The 24,740-nt window shown below is 33.9% G+C and overlaps 1 long non-coding RNA gene across 3 annotated transcripts in view; it reads right to left on the reverse strand.

Annotated features, from left to right (window-relative positions):
- LOC145668232 (uncharacterized) overlaps window positions 1-24,740 on the reverse strand; it is an 89,693-nt gene that overhangs the window by 3,085 nt on the left and 61,868 nt on the right. Inside the window, exon 1 of one of the 3 annotated variants that reach the window (XR_014127996.1) lies at window positions 19,431-19,690. The exons of 1 other annotated variant lie outside the window; for it this stretch is intronic. This is a non-coding gene — a long non-coding RNA (uncharacterized LOC145668232). Of the gene's footprint in view, window positions 1-19,426; window positions 19,691-24,740 lie in introns of those variants that run through there. One more of the 3 variants, XR_014127994.1, reaches the window with a different exon arrangement.

Below are 24,740 nucleotides of genomic sequence, written 5' to 3' on the forward strand. Positions count from 1 at the left end.
GTAAGAGATTGTCAAGCTAGAACAACCGTCATTTTAAAATAGTTATAATTTCGTAGTCATATCAGCAAATGTTGCTGCACAATCCTGAGACAACGATGAAGATTTTTGTTTCTAAAAATTTTTTTGACAGTGGTGGTTATAACTGGACATATATCTTCTGGAACCCTTGCAAAACAAGATTTCGGCTAGTGAGAACAGAATTTATCATTTAATAACGTATCCCACTGTATATACCTAGTACAGTATTCGTGTACACGAATTAAGATTTGTTTACCAGTCCACGAGTAGTTTCTGTCAGTTAAGATGAGAATCAACAGTTGCTTGCAGACACGTTTGTCACGTCTATCAAAACAGTGAACGTACGATACACGTGTTTCAATGATTAGATGATGGTTTTTACGTTCGAAAACGCTGATGGAATAATTGGCATTTGTTTTTGTTTAGCAACGCTGCTGCCCCAATCAGGTCTTTGGTCGCTCTAAGGTGACCTGTTGTTTTTCTCTTAGTCTCTCTCCCCATCTTCCCCCTCCCCAACATGAAGTGTTAGTTAGTACCCAGATAAAGGAGATAGTTTGTGAAGCCTCTACTCGAATTGCTAATGGACCTTCAGTTCACAAGTGTCAATCAATCAAGAACGTGTTTTGAAACACTTGGATAGTTACAGGATTACTTCTGTGCGCCTGCGCGGAATGATAAATATATACAGATGAATACAGATGATTCACAATGACTGACTGTCTATTGATTCTAAATTAAAATTCTGGTGATTGCTATCCGAAGAAGAACAATGCATTTCCTCGTCAACAACTTCTGCATAAGTTACACACACATATATGGAGTGGTCTAAAACTCGCGACTAGGCTCAGCGAGAGGTAATGTTATATGTAAAAAGGAAACAAACACATAATATGACTTTTAGTATTCTGGGAGATACGTTGGCACAGAGGTAAAACATTTACCTTTGGTGGTTGAGATTTCTGGTTTGATTTCCAGCCAAATAACTTTGTGGTGGACAACATTGGCTCCGTGGGTTTTCTTGAGGTACTGGCGTTTCCTCCCACTTTCTTATTCCAGCGATTCTTCCAGCATCATTCCCTTGCTTTAATCATCGTCTCCCTTAGCCTTGAGGGTATGATCATGGGACGTTAAACTGAAAGATTTCAATTCATTTCTTTTATATCCTGGGCCTTGTTTCCGCAGTAGAGCCCGTTAAAATTATGACGGCAACATGTGGCAACACTGCATGCTACATTACAACAATATTAGTGTAAAAACTGAAGAAAGTTACCACAGCCTTGCATAGAGTATGAGTCATGTGTATATCTGTCAGTCAAGCGACCCATATTCAAATCCTACCGTAGATTCCATTATATTTTCTCAAACAATATACTTCAATACACCAATACGAAATATACTTCAATAATAAATATGGTTTAAATGTTGTTATACCACACCCTTCATCGACCTCTCGAGACGCGAAAGAACTTTGATAAGTTCCAGATGAAATTAAGAAAAAAATTAACTCATAAATTTTATAGGCTACATAAATATACAGAACGTTATGAAAAATGCTTTTTTCAGAGAAATGAGATCAGGACGAGACGAGACAAGACTAGGAAACTCTATGTCTCGTCTCGCCTCATCTCATGGGTATCACTAGCTGAATCCATATTTAAAACGTGTTGCCATCTGTTCCATATTACATTTGATACTTATCAACAGACGGGCATAGATAAGTATAAGACCCCATATGGAAGTTCAATAAAAATAAGATAGTATAATAATAGTATAATGTCAATACGAAATGAAAACTTCTATTATCCGTTAACCAAAAGCTTGGTTATTAACAATATTTTTTTGAAATCATACTCTCTGTATGAATGATAAAAAATTGTGACTTCCTGTCGAGGTTATAGGCATATAGATAAGCCTATAACATCGAGGCGAGTAACGCTATGAGACAATTGTGTGTGCTTCCAATCACCGAAGTCATATAATTACCTCATTTTCTTCGTTCTTCACTATTACACGTACATATAATAGCATGAATCTGCATGAAGGAATCTCTGAATAGGGGAGAGTTGGCAATATATTAATAAAAAGACCTGCACATATCCATTAACATTTTTTTTATTAATATGCCACTAATGCAGCCTTTTATCCCATTAATATCTTTTTATACTTTGTCATATCTGAGAATAGTAGAAAGTAATGAAACCTTATGGCAGGAGCTCTGTAAAGAATTAAATATCAAAAATCGATATGAATGGTCAACTTGAATTTCTCATATTATAGGAGTATTAAACGAAAACCTATCGAAAGAAAAAGAAATACATGTAGCTATATGAACATGTATAGATTAACTGATCCGTGTTGTGTTCATATCACTATTGGTTCAGACTTATGTGTTAAATTTGTGTTGAATTTTTAAAAATATGTAACAAATAAAATATAATTTTGCATCTATTTATTAAAATGTTACGTTCATAAGTTTATGGTCAATCCGTTTAGACAATGAGTTCGCGGAAACCGTTAGAAGTTCTATAAATGTGTCCTTTACGTTGATTGATTCCAAATTTTGTGTATGCCAATTCTCGTTCAAATTTTCAACAATAACAACAAAGAAAAAAGAAAGAAAAAGAAAAGGTGCTTATTTTTCTATTCAACGATTTATAGGTCGTTTTGAACCCATAAGAGAGGTCTTTTTAAGCCCTTAAGATTGATATTTTCATTAGGGCGTAGTTAAGGGCAATATCCTTGTGTTAAGCAACCAGTACAAGAGCTACGTATAGCGAGTTGATGTACACTACAGGAGCTTTGCTTTAGTGTGAATAGGCAAGACTTTATTGGTTGCTGGCAACTTGAAAAATGCCTGCAGAGCTGTAATGAGGGGGTACTCGAATATGACTTATTGAGAAAATAATTACTATTTGACATTTATTTCTTTTTCAAATGTGCCACATACTCACCTCATCATCTATATATTAAAATGCTTGTCTACAGCATTCACCCCCATTGTGAGTCCTCTCGTCTTTTACTTGTGTCTGTACTGAGAAAGTCGGAAATAAAAATGTATGTATGTTCCAGTGTACCTGTGCAATGCCTGGAACAATTTCAATCAAACTTGGTATATATATATAATATATATATATATATATATATATATATATATATATATATATATATATATATATATATATATATATATATATATGACTTAAAATTTAAACAAAAACTTTGAAAGGATAAGATAATCCTAGCATTCCTAATTAGGTGAAAAGGAAGTTTCACAATAGGGATAACACTTCACTGGATAGAAAGAATCTAGAAGTTAAAAGAAAGGAAATATATTTTTCAGCATTCTAGAAAATTTCACTTCTGAAGGAGACAGGGGGAAATTTCTCCAACATTCAAATTTTCGGGTTTAAATCTATTACATCTTATTGGTTCCCGTAGGAAGGACATTCACTTCTGCTCTGCTAGTTAGATAAAGAAAATGCAAAGTTTATCGTCAATGTCTAACACTGCCTGACATTGTATCAATATATCCAGGGACGTTGACTCCAGATTAAGGATATATATATATATATATATATATATTAGTTGAAATTTGGCATCTCTTTTCAGCACCAAAGGTATATGAGACGTGGACTTATAGTTTTAAAGTGGAATCTAGATTATCGTAACACTTTCAAATTTCAATGCTCTCTCACCGGGAATACCTGTATTAAAGCCACCCACACTAACTACTAGATCAGCAGTGGGGGGCTAAAGCTAACTATGCTACATAATTATTGTAATAAAAGAACTTCTCAGTCTGTGTGTAACGCCAATTCTTAATGGGTCACAGTCTGCCTGCGCTGTCTGCCTAACACCAATAGATGGCACGTGTGCAGGCAATTTCTGGATATAATTGCAATTTTAAAAATGTTTAAATTTGAAGGTTTTATTGCATTTTAAAAGTGTATTATTTCAATTTGTAGATTTAATTGCAATTTTAAAAGTGTATTGTCTCAATTTATAAATTTAATTGAATTTTATAGTGCATTGTTTCAATTTGTAGATTTAATTGCAATTTTAAAAACTGTGTTGCTTCAATTTGTAGATTTAATTGCAATTTTTAAAAACTATTGTTTCAATTTGTATATTTAATTTCAATTTAAAACTGTATTGCTTCAATTTGTAGATTTAATTGCAATTTTTAAAAACTATTGTTTCAATTTGTATATTTAATTGCAATTTGAAACTGTATTGCTTCAATTTGTAGATTTAATTGCAATTTTTAAAAACTATTGTTTTAATTTGTATATTTAATTGCAATTTTAAACTGTATTGCTTCAATTTGTAGATGTAATTGCAATTTAAAAACGCCATTGCTTCAATTTAATTATCTCAAAATGGGACCAGGAACGATTTAAACGTATGCTGTCCATGGAGCTGGAAGTTCGGGTGAAAGGGGCGACAACTAGTATCAATAACATAGAATATGTATTTTCTATAGTGAAATCTGGTTTGTGAGTCACGTTAATATAGGAACAAATAGAATTAAACGTAGGGTCTAATATGAATTTTTTGTTAACTAAATAATTAATAATATACCGGTCAAAGCTATTATCAGTATTTATGAAAACAGGTTACGTATCCTGATATTCTGAGATATAATAAGAGAGAGGGTACATCCTTTTATGAAATTGTGAGAAAGGAATGCTACGTGTAATGTTGATAAAGAAACGGAAACATATGGGATACTTTTGATACTTTTGTCTCGCAAGAGGTTCGCACAACTTTAGCATGGTAGTAGGGAGGTAAGGAAAAAAGAAATAGGCACTGATGAAGGGAGTAGGGTGGGGGGAAACGTATACTAAGCAGCCAATGAGAGAATTTATTGTTGAGTTACGTGATATATATACGGGTATGACAACTATCTGTTGTAGCTTATACACGGAAAGATGGTATTATGTTGGTGTTTGACTGGGGTTTGTCGGATGTTCCAAGCGCTTGGCAAGTAAAAGGATAATAGTATTTTTTTTTATATATCATTGGGGAGAAGGGGGGATATTATGGACCGGAAAAAGAGAGGGGTTATACGTGCAGCCATAGTTGGTTCGTCCGTTTCTCGAACTATAGTTGTAGAAACTCTCCCCCCTCTTTCATTTTGGGAAACTCCCCCCTCGCATAATGTTTTCCGCTTTTGGTACATCCTTTTCGCAAGTTCCGCTCTAGTCGTTCCGAATAAGCAAGAAGAATGGGCGAAGATCTTTTATATATGGTAGGTGGGTGGGCCTTTGCTGACTGCGTGCAAAAGCCTTTTAAGTATGGGAAATTGTGTATCATATCTCCAACAGAAGAAAAGGAAGAAGATACCCCATTGTATTTAAGTGGAGAAAGATACATTTGCTAGTTATACAATGGCAAACCAAACCCATCAGAAGGTCTTTCTGTTTTTTTTTTCTTTCTTTCTTTACCACAGTGAATGTGTAGAGATCTAACTGCCTATAAGCGCATTCTCCTTTGAGTTGTATTGTATACAAAGGAAAGGAAAATGCTAAATATGTGGACACCTGCTTGTATATGTATACAGAACAAGACAAAAGTAAATACAAAAAAAAAAAAAAAAAAAACAGTTTCCTTCCTTTATCAGACATCACATACGATTCAGTACTCAACTGACGGTATATTCGAAATGTGACTACGAGGAAAAAAAAAACTTTCGTTAAATTCCATTTTAAAAAATATCCTTAAGGATAACTGATAGAATAATGGCTTGTATGTGAAAGCTTGTATACACTCCTTAAAGGAAAAAAAAAATCATGGATAATTCCTCAGAGTATTAATAAAATTGTTAAAAGTTTCGAAATGTGTTCATTACTTTAGCAGGCAACTTGACGTGTTGTTTGTTGTTGGTATACATACTATGGCAGTAGAAACAACTGATTGTTGTTTTACGGGGCGGAAGGGGAGAGCAAACGGGAGGGGGGAAGGAAGTCTTATTGTTGCTTTGAGAAACAATTGTGGGAGTCTGCACACACACACAATCGGTCACGCGTATTATACACGCTAGTTTCCACGCCTCCCTAACACACGCATATCCACATATCAGCTTATTGGCTATCTCGTGGGCTTGTTTCCCACATCAAGTTATTCGGACCACCTAGTAAGTTCCTTGCTTTTTTTCAGTCTATTTCCTCCCCCCTCCCTTACACGTTCTGACATTTCTGACCCATCTTACAATCAATCAAAATATTAAGTATATTTCCAGGAACTGAACTTAAAAAAAGAAAAAGAAATATATAATAAATATTGATATTACTTGTCTGCTCCTCTTCCGCACATAACCTTTCCTTTAACAAACTTTAATTTCAAGTTTTTCGATCTATAATCTAACCAATTGTCTATTGTTATCAAGGTATATAATTTATATCCATTGTCCATTGTAAATACACACATACATAACATATAGGCAGACTTACAGTTGCCTAATTTTCATAAAATACCAACAAAAGGTGGGCTAAACGTGATACGAATTTTAAGAGAATTTCAAATTTAGTTTCTTAATTTCAAAACGATAAATATAGCTGTATGTTTTTTTAATTTATTTTTTTTAAAGAAGAAGGATAAGTAGCACTTCCGCTTTTTCACGCATCTACCAACTTCATATATATGAAGACTTGTGTGTGTGTGTGTTTTTTTTAATAGCTTGAACTAATTGACCCATTATGAAAATGTCTATAATGACAGATAAAAAGAAAAAAAAACTACGAAAAAGGTTCGTCTTGATCTTCGGCTAAACATAAGGAACTAACAATTGTGTGATTTACCTCAGGCTTTGTAATCTGGAAATTTCTTAGTTCGATTTCTCGCTAAGAACACCTTGATTGATTTTTTTTTCTAATTTTTATCAATTTTAAACGAAATAAAGGCAAATATATTAATGTTAAAATTCGAATTAATCAATATTATATGTTCGTAGGTATATATGTTCCTATGGTATAATGAATACTTAGGAAATAAACATAGGCCTGTATGCGGGGCTGGATTTAGGGGGTGCACCGGTGGACGCTCGCTCCCCTCTGACCCGATTCCCGAGACCAGACACTGAGCATTTTCAGAGCAATTCCTCATTCACACCACAGATGCCTAAAGGCATTTTAAAATCTCAAATTTAATTGAAATGTACTATAGTGGTGTGAATGCCAAAATGTCTTGAGCCATGGCAAAATTGCGAACTAAAGCTCACACCTTCGACACACCCACGAGTTGAGCCAATAAGGGTTCAGCTGTTGCTAAGCGAGAGAACCTTAGCAAAAGGGAGTGGAATTCTTTCAGCTGATAGCAGTGCCTAGAACGGAAGACTAGGTGTCAAGTCAATGTGGTACATCTATAGTAGCTATTGGAGCACCTCCATTAGAAAATTCCGACTCTGTATATATGTATTTCCTAAGTATCTACCAAGCTACAGGTGCTTATCTTTGCCACGGCAGAAAGTATATTCCTCTAAATCCCTTCTAATGCAATGATAATACATAACCTGACGAGCTAGAAGCGCTTAAAATCTGCACTAGCCCTAGAAAAGATGAGAAAGAACTATTTTTCGTTTAATGTTGTTATGGTGATTCTAACATTGACATGGTAACATTTGTTGACAACTTAACACTGATTTTCATTTTAATATGTCAAACTACATACACACTAATGTATAATCCATTTTCGCCTTTAGAGCTAGCGGTTCCGGGTTCGATTCCTGGTGGGGACCCAAGGTCGAAAAAGTGTATAAGCATTTTCAGGCCAGCCATTCTGAGGTTTTCCTGAGTTTTCCTCATTCCCACCAGGCAAACGTCGGAGTGGTACCTAACATACAAGTCCGAGACTGCTTTCTTCCTTCCCTTTCCTCGGGTAGTGGGATAGCCAAGAGATAGTATCCCACATGCGTGACAGGTTAACGTGGCCATAGATGCCGAAAGCCCAGAAATCTAGTTCCTATCCTAACTAATGTATAATCTGTATACAATAGCCAGCAATAGCATAAGAGTGACGCTCATAAGTTCTAAACGGCATAAGAACTAAAAATACGGGCACAAGTCCTAAGTTATAGGTCTTATAAATTTTACGATTTCTACCGCTTCGGACTAAGTCTATGTGAGGTACAGTTTAAGAGTCTTCATCCCGGCGAAGTTAAAATACCGCTAATTTTACAGTAATTATGTGATATCTTCAAATAGATAAAAAAAAAAATTAAAATATGGAACAAGAGCGCCCTAGACAATATTATTTTACGTGAGGCATCGTTATCACAAGTCAGCTAGTGGCCTTCCGTTTACAGCTGTTTAGAAACGCAAAAATAAATGCCGATTTTCAAAATGGCTCGAAATCGAAAGCAGATAAGTGAGTCGTGATAACGGTTTCTCATGTAAAATGATGTTGTCTAGGGCGCTCTCGTTGCACATTTCGATTATCTTTTATCTATTTGAAGATATCACATAATTAATGTAAAATTAGCGGTATTTTAATTTCGCCGGGATGAAGACTCTTAAAGCGGATTTGTGTCGTTTAGGACTAGTACCGCGTCCTCATCATATTGTGACAATTATTACTAGTTCATACAGAAACTTTTGTTTTATTGCAGGATGAGGCATAAAGAATTTCAAAATGATGTGATACTAATGAAACTCCACTTCTGTTGTGTGAGATTGTAATAAAAAAAATGTGATTATTTCTTGGACATCGAAAACACAGAAACACTGACAGAATTGAAAAGATATAACCATAATTCTCGAAGTTACTTACTTGTAGAAAACTGGCTTCTATCCAAAACGTTAATCAGAAATGATAAATAAATGTTAATGTTATTCAGAAATAATACAGAATTTAAATAACCGTGCTTGGAAACAACGAAGAGAACATACTTTTTAAATATATATAGTTTTACACAAATTGTTACAAGATAAAATTGAATGCTCCGATCTTACTTCGAAGATCCAGTTGTATGTCGTGTCAGGTAAAACTCGGTAGGAAATAGTACTTTTTACTTGAGAAAGGCAAGTACAAGCGTCCGCTTTAGGTTTCTTAGTACTGTATATAGAGGATGAGTGCTTCCTACAATGGGATAGAAAGGATGTCTGATATTGATGTTTTTGGGACGTCCGAGACAGTCTGAAGAAATAAATTTAAAATATACAAAACAGATATAATTTTGTTAAAAAAATATATAACTCTAAGTGAAAGTATTTATGTAAGAGCAACATTATAACTATCCTAGAACCTGCTGTGTCGAATAAACAAATAATAGACTAGCTCTGAAGAAGCATCACGAATGATTATTTTTTTCTTGAAGACCAGATAGTATGATTGGTAATTAGCTGCACTGTGAAGATTGAGATCAGTGTTTCTTCCAGACATGTTTTGGGGGGGGCACTGCCCTCCGAAGCTCTGAGAGTGCCCCCCGCGGACGAGACCAAAATAATAAATCTATAATATAATAATAAATAAAATAGTACCAGAAGTGTCTCCCGGAATACTACTTGTGGCTCCCCCCCCCCCCTCAGAACATATTTTCTGAAATCACGACTGATTGAGATCTCTTGCATAATAGTCTCTGTATCCGCCAAGATTCAAGTTCCAACAGTTTTTGTTGTTCATAACAGGCACACCTTCATAAATCCTTGTTGAGAGCGATCTCTAAGCTTTGGGGAGAGGGGGGGAGGGGGAGATCGTGTCGTTTAGGTCTATGTAGTATTGAACTGGTATTGCTCTACATCCGAAAAGACGATAAGTAATTGTAAAATACTTCTACCTATGTTTTTAGGGGGAAAAGTGATAGAGCTAGATTGCTTATCATAAGAGAAAGAGTACAAATGAAGTGTAAGATCAAACAACAGTAATCATTTCTCTGTTAAACGAGCATAGCATATATTAGTAGCACAAATATAGGTATATGTTGAGTTGAGGATTTTTTTGGGGGGGGGGTCGAATCCTGTGAACCCCCGTCAGTGCACCCCTGGTTGATAATCTTGATATTGCATAAAGACACAAAACTAAACAATGCAAACTGAAATCAGGATATATAACAAAAATATTATTTATATTAACATACCCAGACCGTAAGCAATATTACCTTTAAATTTCCTAAACGAATCCTCATCTCGAATATAACGGGATATGATCTTGATCTAAAATATATTTTGTCTAGTAGTAGTTATAGGGCTTTTAAAACTATTTTTTTTTTAAAGGTTGCAAACTGGTCTCAAAATTTCAATTATTTTCTATTACCTCTTCTTAAAGTTTCAATGATGCATTTGTGTCGTCAATCTGGCTTGTGCGCATCTTTCAAATTCTACAATCATTTACAACAAAATAGTTAATAGAATAATTGGTCTAAAACTGCGTTTAAAATGAAATGAATAATTTATTTGTTTAACAATTTAGATGATAATTAATAGTGTAGATAGTATCAATTGAGAAAATGGCTTGTATTTCATACGTGTTTTATAATTTGAAATTATATTCATTCCACTGACATTTCGAAATCCTAGAACCTAGAATAGTTGATTAAAAAGGGAAAAAATAACATTTCAATATCTCGTATATGAAACGTCAATGGAAGTGGAAGCATAAATAAAATATCAACAACCCTTTCAATTAATTCATTGTCATCTCCTTTAAAATTTTGCAGATTATATAAGTACTGCAATTAATATTCGACTGTAGGATAATTGTTCTAACAAAAATTCTTGTTTGAATGAATAAATATTTGAATGAATGAATAATTCTTTCAATAATAATTTGAATACAATAATAAATGTTCAAATACTATTTGAATAAATGAACTAATTGAATGAACTAATAATTGTTTCAATATTTATTTGAATGAACGAACAACTATCTAAATAATTATTTGAGTGAAGGAACAACTGTTTCAATACTTATTTGAATAAACGAACAACTATTTGAATAATTATTTAAATGAACGAATAACTGTTTGAATAATTATTTGAATGTACAAACAACTGTTTCAATAATTATTTGAATGAACGAACAACTATTTCAATTTTTTTGAATAAACGAACAACTATTTGAATAATTATTTGAATGTACGAATAACTGTTTGAATAATTATTTGAATGAACGAATAACTGCTTGTATAATTATTTGAATGAACGAACAATTGTTTCAATACTTATTTGAATAAACGAACAACTATTTGAATAATTATTTAAATGAACGAATAACTGTTTGAATAATTATTTGAATGTACGAATAACTGTTTGAATAATTATTTGAATGTACGAATAACTGTTTGAATAATTATTTGAATGAACGAATAACTGTTTGAATAATTATTTAAATGTACGAATAACTGTTTGAATAATTATTTGAATGTACGAATAACTGTTTGAATAATTATTTGAATGTACGAATAACTGTTTGAATAATTATTTTAATGAACGAATAACTGTTTGAATAATTATTTGAATGTACGAATAACTGTTTGAATAATTATTTGAATGTACGAATAACTGTTTGAATAATTATTTGAATGTACGAATAACTGTTTGAATAATTATTTGCATGAACGAACAACTGTTTCAATACTTATTTAAATATTGAATAATTATTTGGATGAACTAATATTTGTTTGAATACTTATTTGAGTGAATGAACAACTGTCTGAATTATTATTATACTGAGCAAATAAATATTTGAATAAATACTTGAACGCAAGAATAATTTTTCAAATGAACGAACTAGTTATTTCGGCTATTATATTTAATTGAACAAATAATTATTTAAATGAAGGAAATTATTTTAATTTTTATTTAAATGATTAGTTGTTTTGTTGAGCGAATGCTTATTTGAATAAACGAATAATCGTTCCGGGGTCGCTGAGATGAGCAGTGACATTTGCGATGCCGGTTAAATCCGAATTCAGAACCGTATATATATATAACTGATATTAGCGTCGAATCCATAGTTTTCGGAGTCGCTGAGATGAACAGTGACACTTCCGATGCAGTTTAAATCCAAATTGAACTCTTTATATCCAAAATGAGACTATTCTCTCCGTGCGATGAACGGGTATTCTGCTAATTATAGAATTAAATTCTCATAGGATACTGAAATAAAATTCTTACCATAGTGCAGCAGAATCCGATAACCAATCAGAATTGAGGAAGAAAGTTAGTGGGTGGTGGGACTACTTTATCCTTAGCATGTCTGCGTTATACTGTACATGCTAGTGTTCGAAGTTTATCATACGCTTAATTTGGTAACATTTAAGTTTATAACAAATGCATGACAGGGGATAAGAAGAAGAATGAGAAAAAAATACATATAATCATGCAATTGTATATTTCTTTTTCCCACTCTTATGTTTCTATAGGATTATTATCAAATCTCATGTTGTTAAAAGATTATAGCTGGGAAGGAAAGCAGATTGTGAAACCTGAACAAGGATGTGAAAGGGTCTTAAGTAAGCAGACGAGTTTTTAAGAGTGGAAATCATGGCGGTGGGTGATCGTGGAAGGTTGGGGGAACCAACTACGAAGGAGATGAGAAACGAAAGAAATGATTTTGGTGATTTTTATCTTTTAAATACTTGACGATAGATTATTTTTTTTTCTCTTTCTCTCTCTCAAAGTTGAGGGCACGATTTTTCTATCCCTCAGTTTTGCAGTTCATTAAAATTCATTGCCTTCCCTCCCCCCCTTTTACCTTATCAAAATGAATTAAGAAACAAACAAACGAAAAAAAAGAGAAAGAAGGCAATCCGCAAGTCTGTTAGTTGTTTGATGGTGGGTTTTTGGTTGTTATCTTGCGTACAGCACTGGAACGAGTTGGAACCACGAGGCATGGCCGAGTAGAGCGGTTTAGCGGTAAAAGCTATTCTTGTCAAAACATGTTCGTATTAGCGTACGTATTTGCCTATATGCATGTGTATTTGATCTTTTTGTTTTTTCGTGATATTTGAAGTCATGCTTCAGTTTATTATGCTATAATGATCTTGTCTTTCGCTATATTAACTCTAAATCTATTGCACACCAGATTCACTCTGTTTCATTTTTCCATGTTATTAACATAAGCATGGTACGTATCTAATTATGCAGATCTAGTGTAATATTGAAAAATTTTAACTTTATAATAGTTCTTCTTCTTCTTCTTTTTTACAGTATTTAAAATCTGGTTTTATTTCGAAACTTTTGTACTGTATCAGACAAAACGCGTCTTGCATAATAATTTAAAAAAAAAAATGTTCATGAACTCTTCTGACTAGGGCTATGAATAAAAATTTTGTAAGTATTAAAATTAAGTATCTATTAAATGTTTTGCAGTAAGACTTTCAAATTTGCCATTACTTTTATTATTATTAATTTAAAGCTCCTTGTTTTAAAGTTTAAGTAATAAGAGTTTTCCAGCAATTTCTTTTTTTAATTATGTATCTTTATGAAATGAATTTTAAATTAAATCGATATGAACATGGAACAATTGCGTTAAAATATCAAATATTACTTTTAATGAAGTGGATACTTTCAAATATCTAGGATCAATATTAAGAGATGAAAACCACATTTATAAAGAAATTAAATGTCGACTAAAAGCAGCGAATTTCGTGTTATTATTCGGATCAAAATCTCTTGTCGTCGCGAATTCTGTCGAGGAATTTGAAGCTTAAAATATATAAAACGAAAATCATGCCTGTTGTTCTGTATGGTTGCAAAACATGGTCGCTTACTCTGAGGGAAGAATGTAGACTAGAAGTATTTCAGAACAAGAACCTGAGACCAATTTTTGGACCCAAGAGAAACGGGAATGGGGAATGTTAAAAACTTCATAACAAGGAACTATAGACTTATAATTTATACCGTTTACTAAACATTGTTAGGATCATCAAATCTAAGAGGCTCAGGGGGCAGATCATGTAGAAAAAAATGGAAGAAAGTAGAAACGCTTTCGAAGTTTTTAGTGGATTTCAAATCGGAAAACGTCCATTAGGAAGACCAATTTGCAGATGGAATGACAATATTAAGATGGATCTCGCAGACATAGGAATACAAAGTGGAAACTGGATCCAGTTGGCTAAGGATAAAAGTCAATGGAGAGTTTTTGTGAACGCGACATTAAACCTCCGGGTTCCGTAGGAAATAAAGTTAGTTGGTTAAATGGGACAATAGCATACGTGGATATTATATGCACGTACTGTGAAAGTTTATATGGTGAACAGTTCGCACCACCTGCTAATTTCTTCTATGAGCCCTTGATTTCTCATTCGCTGAAATTTCGTTTAAATGAAAGTCTCTGGTTTTCGCAAGTATCTTTGGGAAATTCAAGTCCTAGACATCCTATGATATTTCCTCTGAAGCACACTTTGAACACAATTGCAATATTTCCCAGAGAATGTGAAAAGGATTATGTCACGTGAATGTCACGTAACTTCATCTAGATCATATCTGTTTGTACGGATAAATTTTTCACTCATATTCGTCAGAGTATTAGGACACCTTTCTCCAGGACGATCTAAATAGATGGGCATGATGGGCACTTGCTCGAATGCACCATAAGAAGAATTGTGTTACCTGTAAAATTACCCAGGGACCCATAGCCTAATTAGTATGGTCCAGAAGATGAAGCGACACGAGAAATAAGGTTATCTCGTTTTCGTCTCGCAAAATTTGTCAAAGTCTACTCTCGCTTCGAAAATGTTTTTCTCTTATTTTGTTAATTTCTGTACTATATTTATGTGTTATTTGTTCTCTTAATTTCATCTAAGGTTTCCAGAATCCTTCTCTGTCATAAGTGCTTCACAAAGAATATGATACAACGACAGTTAAACCCTATTTATTAGGTCTACTAGTATGTATTGTAAGACGTCTTGCGCATCTTTAAACGTTGATAAGTGCAATGCAACTATTTCATTAAATTACGTTTTTATACTATAAATCATGTAACAATAAACAGGGATTGAGATATACGACTTGAATGAATTAGTGTTGGCTTCGAAACTCGAAAAAATTCTCGCATCGTCTGGAATTTGAAAGAAAAAAGAAACTGGTATTTCAAAGGGAACACTAATGTCGGACGTGCGGGCGGGCAGGCAGTAATGCTTTTGCATAGGCCAGCACCCCATATGCATGTCGCTACAGACGATATGTTTAAAGTTTGAAAGTTCATGTAGTCACATATTTATAGTGAGTACCTGCAACGGTGATTTCTACCCTGTGTGCATACAAAACCTTGTCGAATGCTATGATATGTGTTTAAATAAACATGGTAACTATGTAGAAAAATTGCTTAATGTGTACAAAAGAAATAACCCAAACTGTATGGCACTGATATATATTCATTGTAAACAGACATATAGTCATCATACATGCAGCAAACTTCCGCCTTTACTTCAAATAAACATGGTAGCCGTTTTTTCGGCACAAGATCCTTTAAAAGACAAGAAATTAGTGATACATAGTTCTAACATTTTTTTTTGAATCAGTCAAGGGTTTCTATCTTCTCCAAGTGATTAGGCAGAATTGTCGCCTATCCAAAACGATGCCATTGCTCCTCGTCAATTTACCATTTTCTCACCAAATTCGCAATTCTCCCCCACAAATTTACCATTCTAGGTCTAAATGTACCTTCTTCGCCCTAAATTTACCATATCCCTTAAAATTTACCATTTTCCCACCAAAATTAGCATTCTAATCCAAATTTACCTTTCTCCACTCAAAATGTACCATTCTAATCTAAATCTACCTTTCTCCGCTCCAAATTACCATTCTCACACTAAAAATTACCATTCTAATCGAGATCTACCTTTCTCCACCCCAATTTATCATTTTAATTCAAATCTAACTTTCTCCATCCCAAATTTATCATTCCCCACCAAAATTACCGTTCAAATCAAAATCTACCTTTCCCCACCAAAGATTTACCATTCTCTCACCAAAATTACCATTCTAATCTAAATCTACTGTTCCCCATCTAAACCCCACCAAATACCATTCTAATGCAAATCTATCTTTCTCCACCCCAAATTTACCATTCTCAAACCAAAATTACCATTCTAATCTAATGCTACCTTTCTCCACCCCAAATTTATCATTCTAATCGAAATCCATCTTTCTCCACACAAAATTTATCATTCTTTCTCCAATTTGATTGTATAATTTTGAATGAAAAATGTTCCCTCTCTCCAAATACTCTCATAAGCGTAACATGCATCCTAAAAACCCGACTGTGGATATATCCTTGGAATCTGCTATATGGAGAAGACAGTGTTGTTCGGTGAAACATTCTGTAATTTTGTCCACACACAAACTTTACGTTTGACAGCTTAGGGTGGAAAGAATAACGTTGTATCTTAATGCGATTGTAGAAAATTGTAGGAGGATGGAACCTACATTTTAGCTCCTCCCCCTTTAATTTCTGTAGGAAAGTTGTTGATTTTGGTATAGGATAAACGCGAAGGACGAGGAAGAGGAGAAGCATCCATCACTCCCACATACCAGCCCTCCCACCAAGAAAAAGATAACCACCACATTTTGCAAGAATGCAATTTATGTGAGAAACTATAAGTAAACCAGCATTCGATGATAATGATGATGATGACTTGTATTTTTGAAAAAAAAAAAAAAAAAGCAAAAGAAGCCCTCTTATTAACTTTCCTTTCGTTCTTTTCACGAAAGAGCGTACAATATGTTTTTGTTCGACCACCATACGCACACTATTGGTCAGTCCTTGTTTTTGTTTGTGCGGCTAATTAATTCATCAAAAGTAGTTGTTCTTGATTAATTCCGTTTTATGCGGTCTTATCTCAAATTCCACATCTCAGTTTTACGAATTCCTCTCTCGTGAGAGATTAACCTTACAATACAAAACATGCTTTATGCAATATACTAAGTAACAGGGTAATAATAAAACAAAGAAAGAAAGAAGTAAAAAATACGTTGATGATTTGTTTATTTATGGAGAGAGAGAGAGAGAGAGAGAACGTGTTTATATTTTAAAAACGAAATAAAGAAAATCACTTATAATATTGGATTTACCTGTAGTTCTCCACCTCCCCAAGAGATTACCGCCACTATACGAAGAATAAATAAAAGAGGATCACACAATTGGATAAGAGCGGAGAATGAAGAGAATTTTTTTTTCTAATTGAGAAAGAAGAAAAAGGGGAAACAAAAATCGTGTGGAAATTTTGTTGTTGTTGTTGTTGTTGTTGTACAGGAAAGCGAACTAAGTAATGAAAGCAATGTATTGGATAGGAAACGGGCAAAGCACCTCGGCCATACGAAAAAAAAAAAAAAGACCACCAACATCGTCAATTGATGAACATGGTCAATTTCCTCAATCTTCTCTTATTTCCCTTTCCACTTCTTTCTTTAACTTCTTTAAGTTCCTTCGCTCTTATTAATAGTCTTTCTTTATGTCCGTCTTCATCCAACTCTGTGCGCTGGAGTCTTAATTTGGCCCATGAATTAACCGAGAAAGCACGTTTGAAATTATTGTTTTATTCGTAGATCAATATCTGTTATACAACTGCATGAATATATCCATGCACCAACTGCTTACATATACTTTATAAACCACCGTCTTCCACTCAATGTAATATGGCACCATTGTTTTTAGATTTCCAAACTATTGTATTATATGTGTAAGTCAAAATACCAAATAATATTTTTGACAAAGTAGGTATTTTCTAATATTTAGGATTAATGTTAACAGACTGAAACCCTATTCACGAAGAAATTGAATGTCGACTGAAAGCAGGAAATTCGTGTTATTATTCAGTTCAAAATCTTTTGTCGTAGCGATTTCTATAGAGAAATTTGAATATATAAAAACGATAATCATGCCGTTGCATTATATCAGCGTTTCCCAACCTTTTTCAACTTGCGGCACACTACGGGTGTAGCTTGAATTCTCGCGGCACACTCATAGATATTATTATTATTTGCAAATATAAAATACCATGGTAATTTTTTTTTCTGTGATTACTGATCTCCTTCTCACAGAGATGAAAGCTCGATCACTATTATTCCCCTATGCTAACTCATTATGCTTATTTTTTATTATAATTTTAAAATAGAAACAATTACAATGAAATATAGGACTCAGATTTTTAAAAATACGCTTTTTTTTTTTCGAAAACTGTATCCAACCTTTCACTAAGAACGAAGATCACTAAACAACGAACGAACAAACAAATCTTGTACGTACTTTTAACTTTGCTGTTTTAACCAAAACCGGTGCATATTATTGCAATCACACAGCTTGCGATACTTCGAAGTCAAAACACAGCTGTTAAACAAAGTGTTGTTCTGTCATTCACGTGCGAATGAGTGTTCTACGAACGTTCACTTGACGCGTACCGTACAAGTGCTTCCATTTCTCGGTGTTAGTATAACTCTCAATTGAAGCGTAACATAGCAGCTAACCGTGGAAATGTGTACGAGCCGAAGTACTGTCTGCTACACAGTTATAGATGTAGAATAATATATTACAATTACAGAAATTTTTTCCATGGTAGAAATTCATAGTAATGTGAAATACATTTTTTCCCATGTCTTGCAATTTGGTTGCTATAATTAATAATTTTGTTTCGATTTCCTCGCGGCACACCGGTTGGGAAACGCTGCATTATATGGTTGCGACATATGGTCGCTTCACAGACGGAAGAACGCAGACTGAAGGTATTTGAGAATAAAATCCTGAGATAAATATTCGGACTTAAGAGAAAGGCAAAAGGGGAATAGCAGAAAATTCATAAAAGAGAAACTGCACAGTTTATATACCGTTTACGAAACACTGTTGGGGTCATTAAGTCTAGGAGATTCAGGTGGTCAGGTCATGTAGCCAGAATGGAAGAAAGTAGGAACTTTTTCAAAGTTATAACTGGAAATCCAATCGGGAAGCAACCATTAGGAAGACCTAGGCGCAGATGGAAAAATAATATTAAGATGGATTTCTCAGAAATAGGAATACAAAGTAGTGTTTTGTCTCTTAAAAATATATCATTTCTTTTATATGATTATTATGTTGAATGAAAAAGAATGGATCTGTTAACAGATTTATTATACAGAATAAACAGATAAAATACATTGTCACATTCTGCCTTTGGCTATTATTATAGGCACAGTTATAGAGACTACTTAATTATTTATATATATGTGCCATTAGCGTTAGCAGATATCTTACAAACAAATACATTAACAAATGGGAGCCAGTGTCATTAGCGTTAGCAGATATCTTACAAACAAATACATTAACAAATGGGAGCCAACTTGAGATTTGCATTCTGAAAACAAATGTACTATTTAATCACACAAATTATAAATCTCAGTAGTATAAGTGAAACCTGTTGTTGGAAGACCTACCAACAATCTGGCATAGCAAATGTCATCATAACAAATGAGCAGTTAGGAAAATAAGGACAACTTACTGACCAGGAGAGTGTGCTGCCATTCTTGAAAGAAACCTTGAAGAACCTAGGTAGTCGAATCTTCAAATCATAACTTGTTGTTAAAAGTGAGTCCTTTTATATGATTGTGGCAAGACACTTTCCCTTTCACCAAGTTGTTTACAAAGATTTATACTTCTGATGAAATATCTGGTTTTCAAAGAGTGTTGCTATTGCTTTTATGTTTAAATGAGTTTTAAAAAAGTTTTAATTATGCTCAAATATAATTATCAAATTTATATTAAACAACACAGTAGAAACTGGATCCAATGGGATAAAGACAAAAGTCAATGAATGGCTTTTGTAAACGACGCATTGAACCTTCAGGTTCCATAGGCCACACTTAGTTAGCTTTTAGTTATGTATATGTAAGATAAGTCTTCTACTGTAAAACCGCTATGTCTCTCTGTTAGTTAGGAGGTACCAGAGAAAAAATGTTAAGGGGGCAGACTACTGAATATTTTTCAAAAGCTAACAAATTTTCTTTTGCCAATTTTTTCGTAAATGGAAAGAGATAATGAAATGTAACTTACGTCAATAATAGATAATGTTATTCTACACCCAAAAATACGAATCGGAAAAATTTTCAGTGTTGCCATCCATAGAAATTACAGTGTGACCAGAATTTGAATTACCCAAAAATCTAGGTTAAGGGAACGACTAGAAAAATGAACTGAACGGTAATTGATAACTTAACATGCTGTCTATGTTCCTTGTTTACTACTTTTTAAATAATATTTGTATTTATTTTGTAATAACTTATTTATTTTGCAAGAACGTATGTAAAACCTTTAGTAGTCTGACCCCTTAAATGATAGAGAGAAGAGGTTTTTCGGAACCGGTTCAATCCAAAGAATAGATTCCATCTAATCCTTTAACTCCCTATTCAAGCTGAAAGTGATAGAAATTTCAGATTTTAACGTTGATCATCATAGACCATAAAACGGTAATAGATAGAGAGAAGCAGGATAGACTAGTTTTGAATAGTTAGAAATTTCCGATTTTAACGTTGATCATCATAGATCATAAAACGGTAATAGATAGAGAGAAGCAGGATAGACTAGTTTTGAATAGTTAGAAATTTCCGATTTTAACGTTGATCATCATAGATCATAAAACCGTAACAGGTAGGGAGAAGCAGGATAGGCTAGTTTTGAATAATTAGAAATTTCCGATTTTAACGTTGATCATCATAGACCATAAAACGGTAATAGGTAGGGAGAAGCAGGATAGGCTAGTTTTGAATAGTTATAAATTTCCGATTTTAACGTTGATCATCATAGAACATAAAACGGTAATATGTAGGGAGAAGCAGGATAGGCTAGTTTTGAATAGTTAGAAATTTCCAATTTTAACGTTGATCATCATAGATCATAAAACGGTAATAGGTAGGGAGAAGCAGGATAGACTAGTTTTGAATAGTTAGAAATTTCCGATTTTAACGTTGATCATCATAGGTCATAAAACGGTAATAGATAGTGAGAAGCAGGATAGACTAGTTTTGAATAGTTATAAATTTCCGATTTTAACGTTGATCATCATAGACCATAAAACGGTAATAGGTAGGGAGAAGCAGGATACGCTAGTTTTGAATAGTTATAAATTTCCGATTTTAACGTTGATCATCATAGAACATAAAACGGTAATATGTAGGGAGAAGCAGGATAGGCTAGTTTTGAATAGTTAGAAATTTCCAATTTTAACGTTGATCATCATAGATCATAAAACGGTAATAGGTAGGGAGAAGCAGGATAGACTAGTTTTGAATAGTTATAAATTTCCGATTTTAACGTTGATCATCATAGGTCATAAAACGGTAATAGATAGGGAGAAGCAGGATAGACTAGTTTTGAATAGTTAGAAATTTCCGATTTTAACGTTGATCATCATAGGCCATAAAACGGTAATAGGTAGGGAGAAGCAGGGTAGACTAGTTTTGAATAGTTAGAAATTTCCGATTTTAACGTTGATCATCATAGACCATAAAACGGTAACAGGTAGGGAGAAGCAGGATAGACTAGTTTTGAATAGTTATAAATTTCCGATTTTAACGTTGATCATCATAGAACATAAAACGGTAACAGGTAGGGAGAAGCAGGATAGGCTAGTTTTGAATAGTTATAAATTTCCGATTTTAACGTTGATCATCATAGACCATAAAACGGTAATAGGTAGGGAGAAGCAGGATAGGCTAGTTTTGAATAGTTATAAATTTCCGATTTTAACGTTGATCATCATAGAACATAAAACGGTAACAGGTAGGGAGAAGCAGGATAGGCTAGTTTTGAATAGTTAGAAATTTCCGATTTTAACGTTGATCATCATAGACCATAAAACGGTAATAGGTAGGAAGAAAGAGGATAGGCTAGTTTTGAATAGTTATAAATTTCCGATTTTAACGTTGATCATCATAGAACATAAAACGGTAATAGGTAGGGAGAAGCAGGATAGACTAGTTTTGAATAGTTAGAAATTTCCGATTTTAACGTTGATCATCATAGACCATGAAATGGTAATAGGTAGAGAGAAGCAGGATAGACTAGTTTTGGATAATTTGTGATACATTATACTTATCAGTTGTATTTGATAAAGCTACTTTAGCAAAATCCCTGTTGTAAGTTGACTCTTTGATTAAGCAATCTTCGATTACGTTCGACAAGTTTCTTGTTGGTTTTTACATGACATCAAATTTCTTTTCCTATCAATTTTCAAGGAGTTTGCTTTACGAACATTCTTTTATAATACTTACTTTTTTCATGTGTCCGTTTAAAAGGCACAAAATATCGAGAACTACTTAATGGATCACCATCAATTCTGTACAGGATAGAGTTCCTCGATTGAGGCAATTGCATCGAGTTGATTCCAAGACATGGACAAGCAAGAATCGGTTCCCAATGGATTCTTAAGGGAGTAATTATAAGTATCCTTACTTGATAGACCACCAACAAGCTGTTGAGGTTAGCGGGTCAGTATAGTGCTAAGGATGTAAAATACTAATCTGCCCGTGGAATACAACGCTGAAATGAAGCAAACCAAACTCTTTCACGTGATGTAACTGTGATGCTACTATTTTGTTATGTTAAATACTTCTATAATCACTAGAATTGAGCTTCCATTCACTGGCAATAAACCTATTGCCAGTCTGTTAAAATTGATTTAGTGTTTTTTCTTACCTGTAGAATTATGGATTTTTAATATTACTTGTGGTCCCCTATAGCCGAATAATTACTGTTCGATCCTTTAACTATAATTGTATGGATTAGATTCTAAGTCGAGTCAAAGAATTTTTCTTGTTGACCTAACATCCTAAGGCAAATTGGGAAGAGGATATAATGAGCTTTTTGAATTTGTCTTGAAATAAGGAAATAACAACGTTGGGTGTCAATGATCATCTAACATTACATCATTTAGTTAAATGTGCAGCATTTGACGAATCATAGACCGTTTTGGACAGTAGGGCAATTTTAATTTGCTGGTTCCGACACTTTTTTTTTTCGGTCAACGGTGTCCAACTAGAGAGCAAATATTTAAACTCACTAATATTATGTGTCATTTCAGGATTCCAGAATTTACACTAGGATTCCACTTTGATGTGTACTTATTTGTATCGCGCTGAGTGAGCTGTTCCATCCGTTCATTACCCTACACGATAACTCTTGAACAAAAGCGAATCTTTGAATTCTACTTTTTGCAAGAGAACGTCAAAGTGATAATCTTCACGGAATCCGTTACTAGAGTAAATCCGTTAACATCTTCACGTGTAACGGCGACTTAACGTATACAACATAGCGCACAAACCAAGAGATTTCCTAACTTCTATGCAACCTTTAAGGCGACAAAGTATTGTAGGTTGCCTATGACAGAAGGATATACAGTTTTTGTAACTACCAACTTTTATTAGTCTCTAGTTTCGCGTTACTGTCTTTATCAGAGTTAATTTAATACAGAATTAAACTACGAGACAGTTGTATGATAACAAGGTCTGCAAGTCTGTCTACAGTGTAAGTAATAACTAATAATTGGCATGACAGCTCCTATGGGTCTGAGCCAGTCCAACGCCATCTGTTAACGACCGGATGAACTAAGTCCAGCTTAGTGACGAACACGTGATCCGCCCTGTCTCTAACAGGCGTATCAGGAACTTTCTAGACCTAGTGACGTCATGTTTTCTTTAATATTCACGTGACTTCCCAGTTTGCCTCACGATGCTAATGGAGGTCGAAAATTGGGAAGCACCGGCCGGGAATGCTGGGACCATGCTTTAACCATTAGACTACCGCGTCTCTTAAAACAAGAATGTGCAAGGCTGAAAGTGGCAGGTATTTGAGGAATATTATTTAAAAAAAAAGATATGAAAAACTGTATATATTATGCCATCTTTCTTTGTCAACTCTTTTGCGAAGAGTAAATTTCTTTCTTTTTTTTAAAAAATTGCTTTTCAAATTAGCTAGTTACTTATAGGACACCCTGTATATATGGAACGAAATATTTCAGATTGGGCCTGTAGGCTATAAGGGACGGATGATTAATGAAAGAAAGAATTAGTGGAACTAAAATATGGGAGGAAACGGTAGAACCACCACAAACTCATATGCTCTGAGCTCGAACCAGGGACCCTTCGCACCTGAGGTGCGCATTATACCATTTAATCCACCGTGCTGCCTTGTTATCCAATTTTGTCCCTCTCGAGAGCGCTCAAACATTACAATTCTTCTCCTCTTCTCTTCCTTCAAATTTATTTAGACATTTATATACTGCTCATATGCGTGACACAGCTCAATAAGCAGTGATGTCACGCGCATTTCTGTAAAGAGCACAGCTTAACAAAATATACATATTTATATTACCCTCCACATCATCTACTTCAAGAAGTTAATAACACACTATACCTATATAGCTATTTCCATCTCTTTCTCTGCCAAGAAACACACACACACTTACACATTGGGATGGTTTCCTCTGTTCCCTATTATTCATTATAATAGGTGGTAATTTTCGGAGTGGCCATTCTTCAGTGCTATCTTGCCTGTTTGGTTCCTTGATAGCCACACGCTCATAATCTTTTGTGTATACATCATCATAATCCAATTAGGTTTTCTTTCTTTCTTTTTTTATTTTTTTTTTTTTTACCAATTATTACACATCACAAGTTACAAGTAAATATTACTTTATATGTAGTTTTTTTTCTTTTTCAAGGGGTCAAAGCTTAACGACCTAGGATTTATAGCACTAAACACATACAAACACACACACGCAACGAAAAGCATCTAAGGGTATAGGTGTAGTGGCTCCCTCT

Source organism: Thermobia domestica, chromosome 1 (genome assembly GCF_964235325.1).
Source record: "Thermobia domestica chromosome 1, izTheDome1.hap1.1, whole genome shotgun sequence".
Classification (NCBI taxonomy): domain Eukaryota; kingdom Metazoa; phylum Arthropoda; class Insecta; order Zygentoma; family Lepismatidae; genus Thermobia; species Thermobia domestica.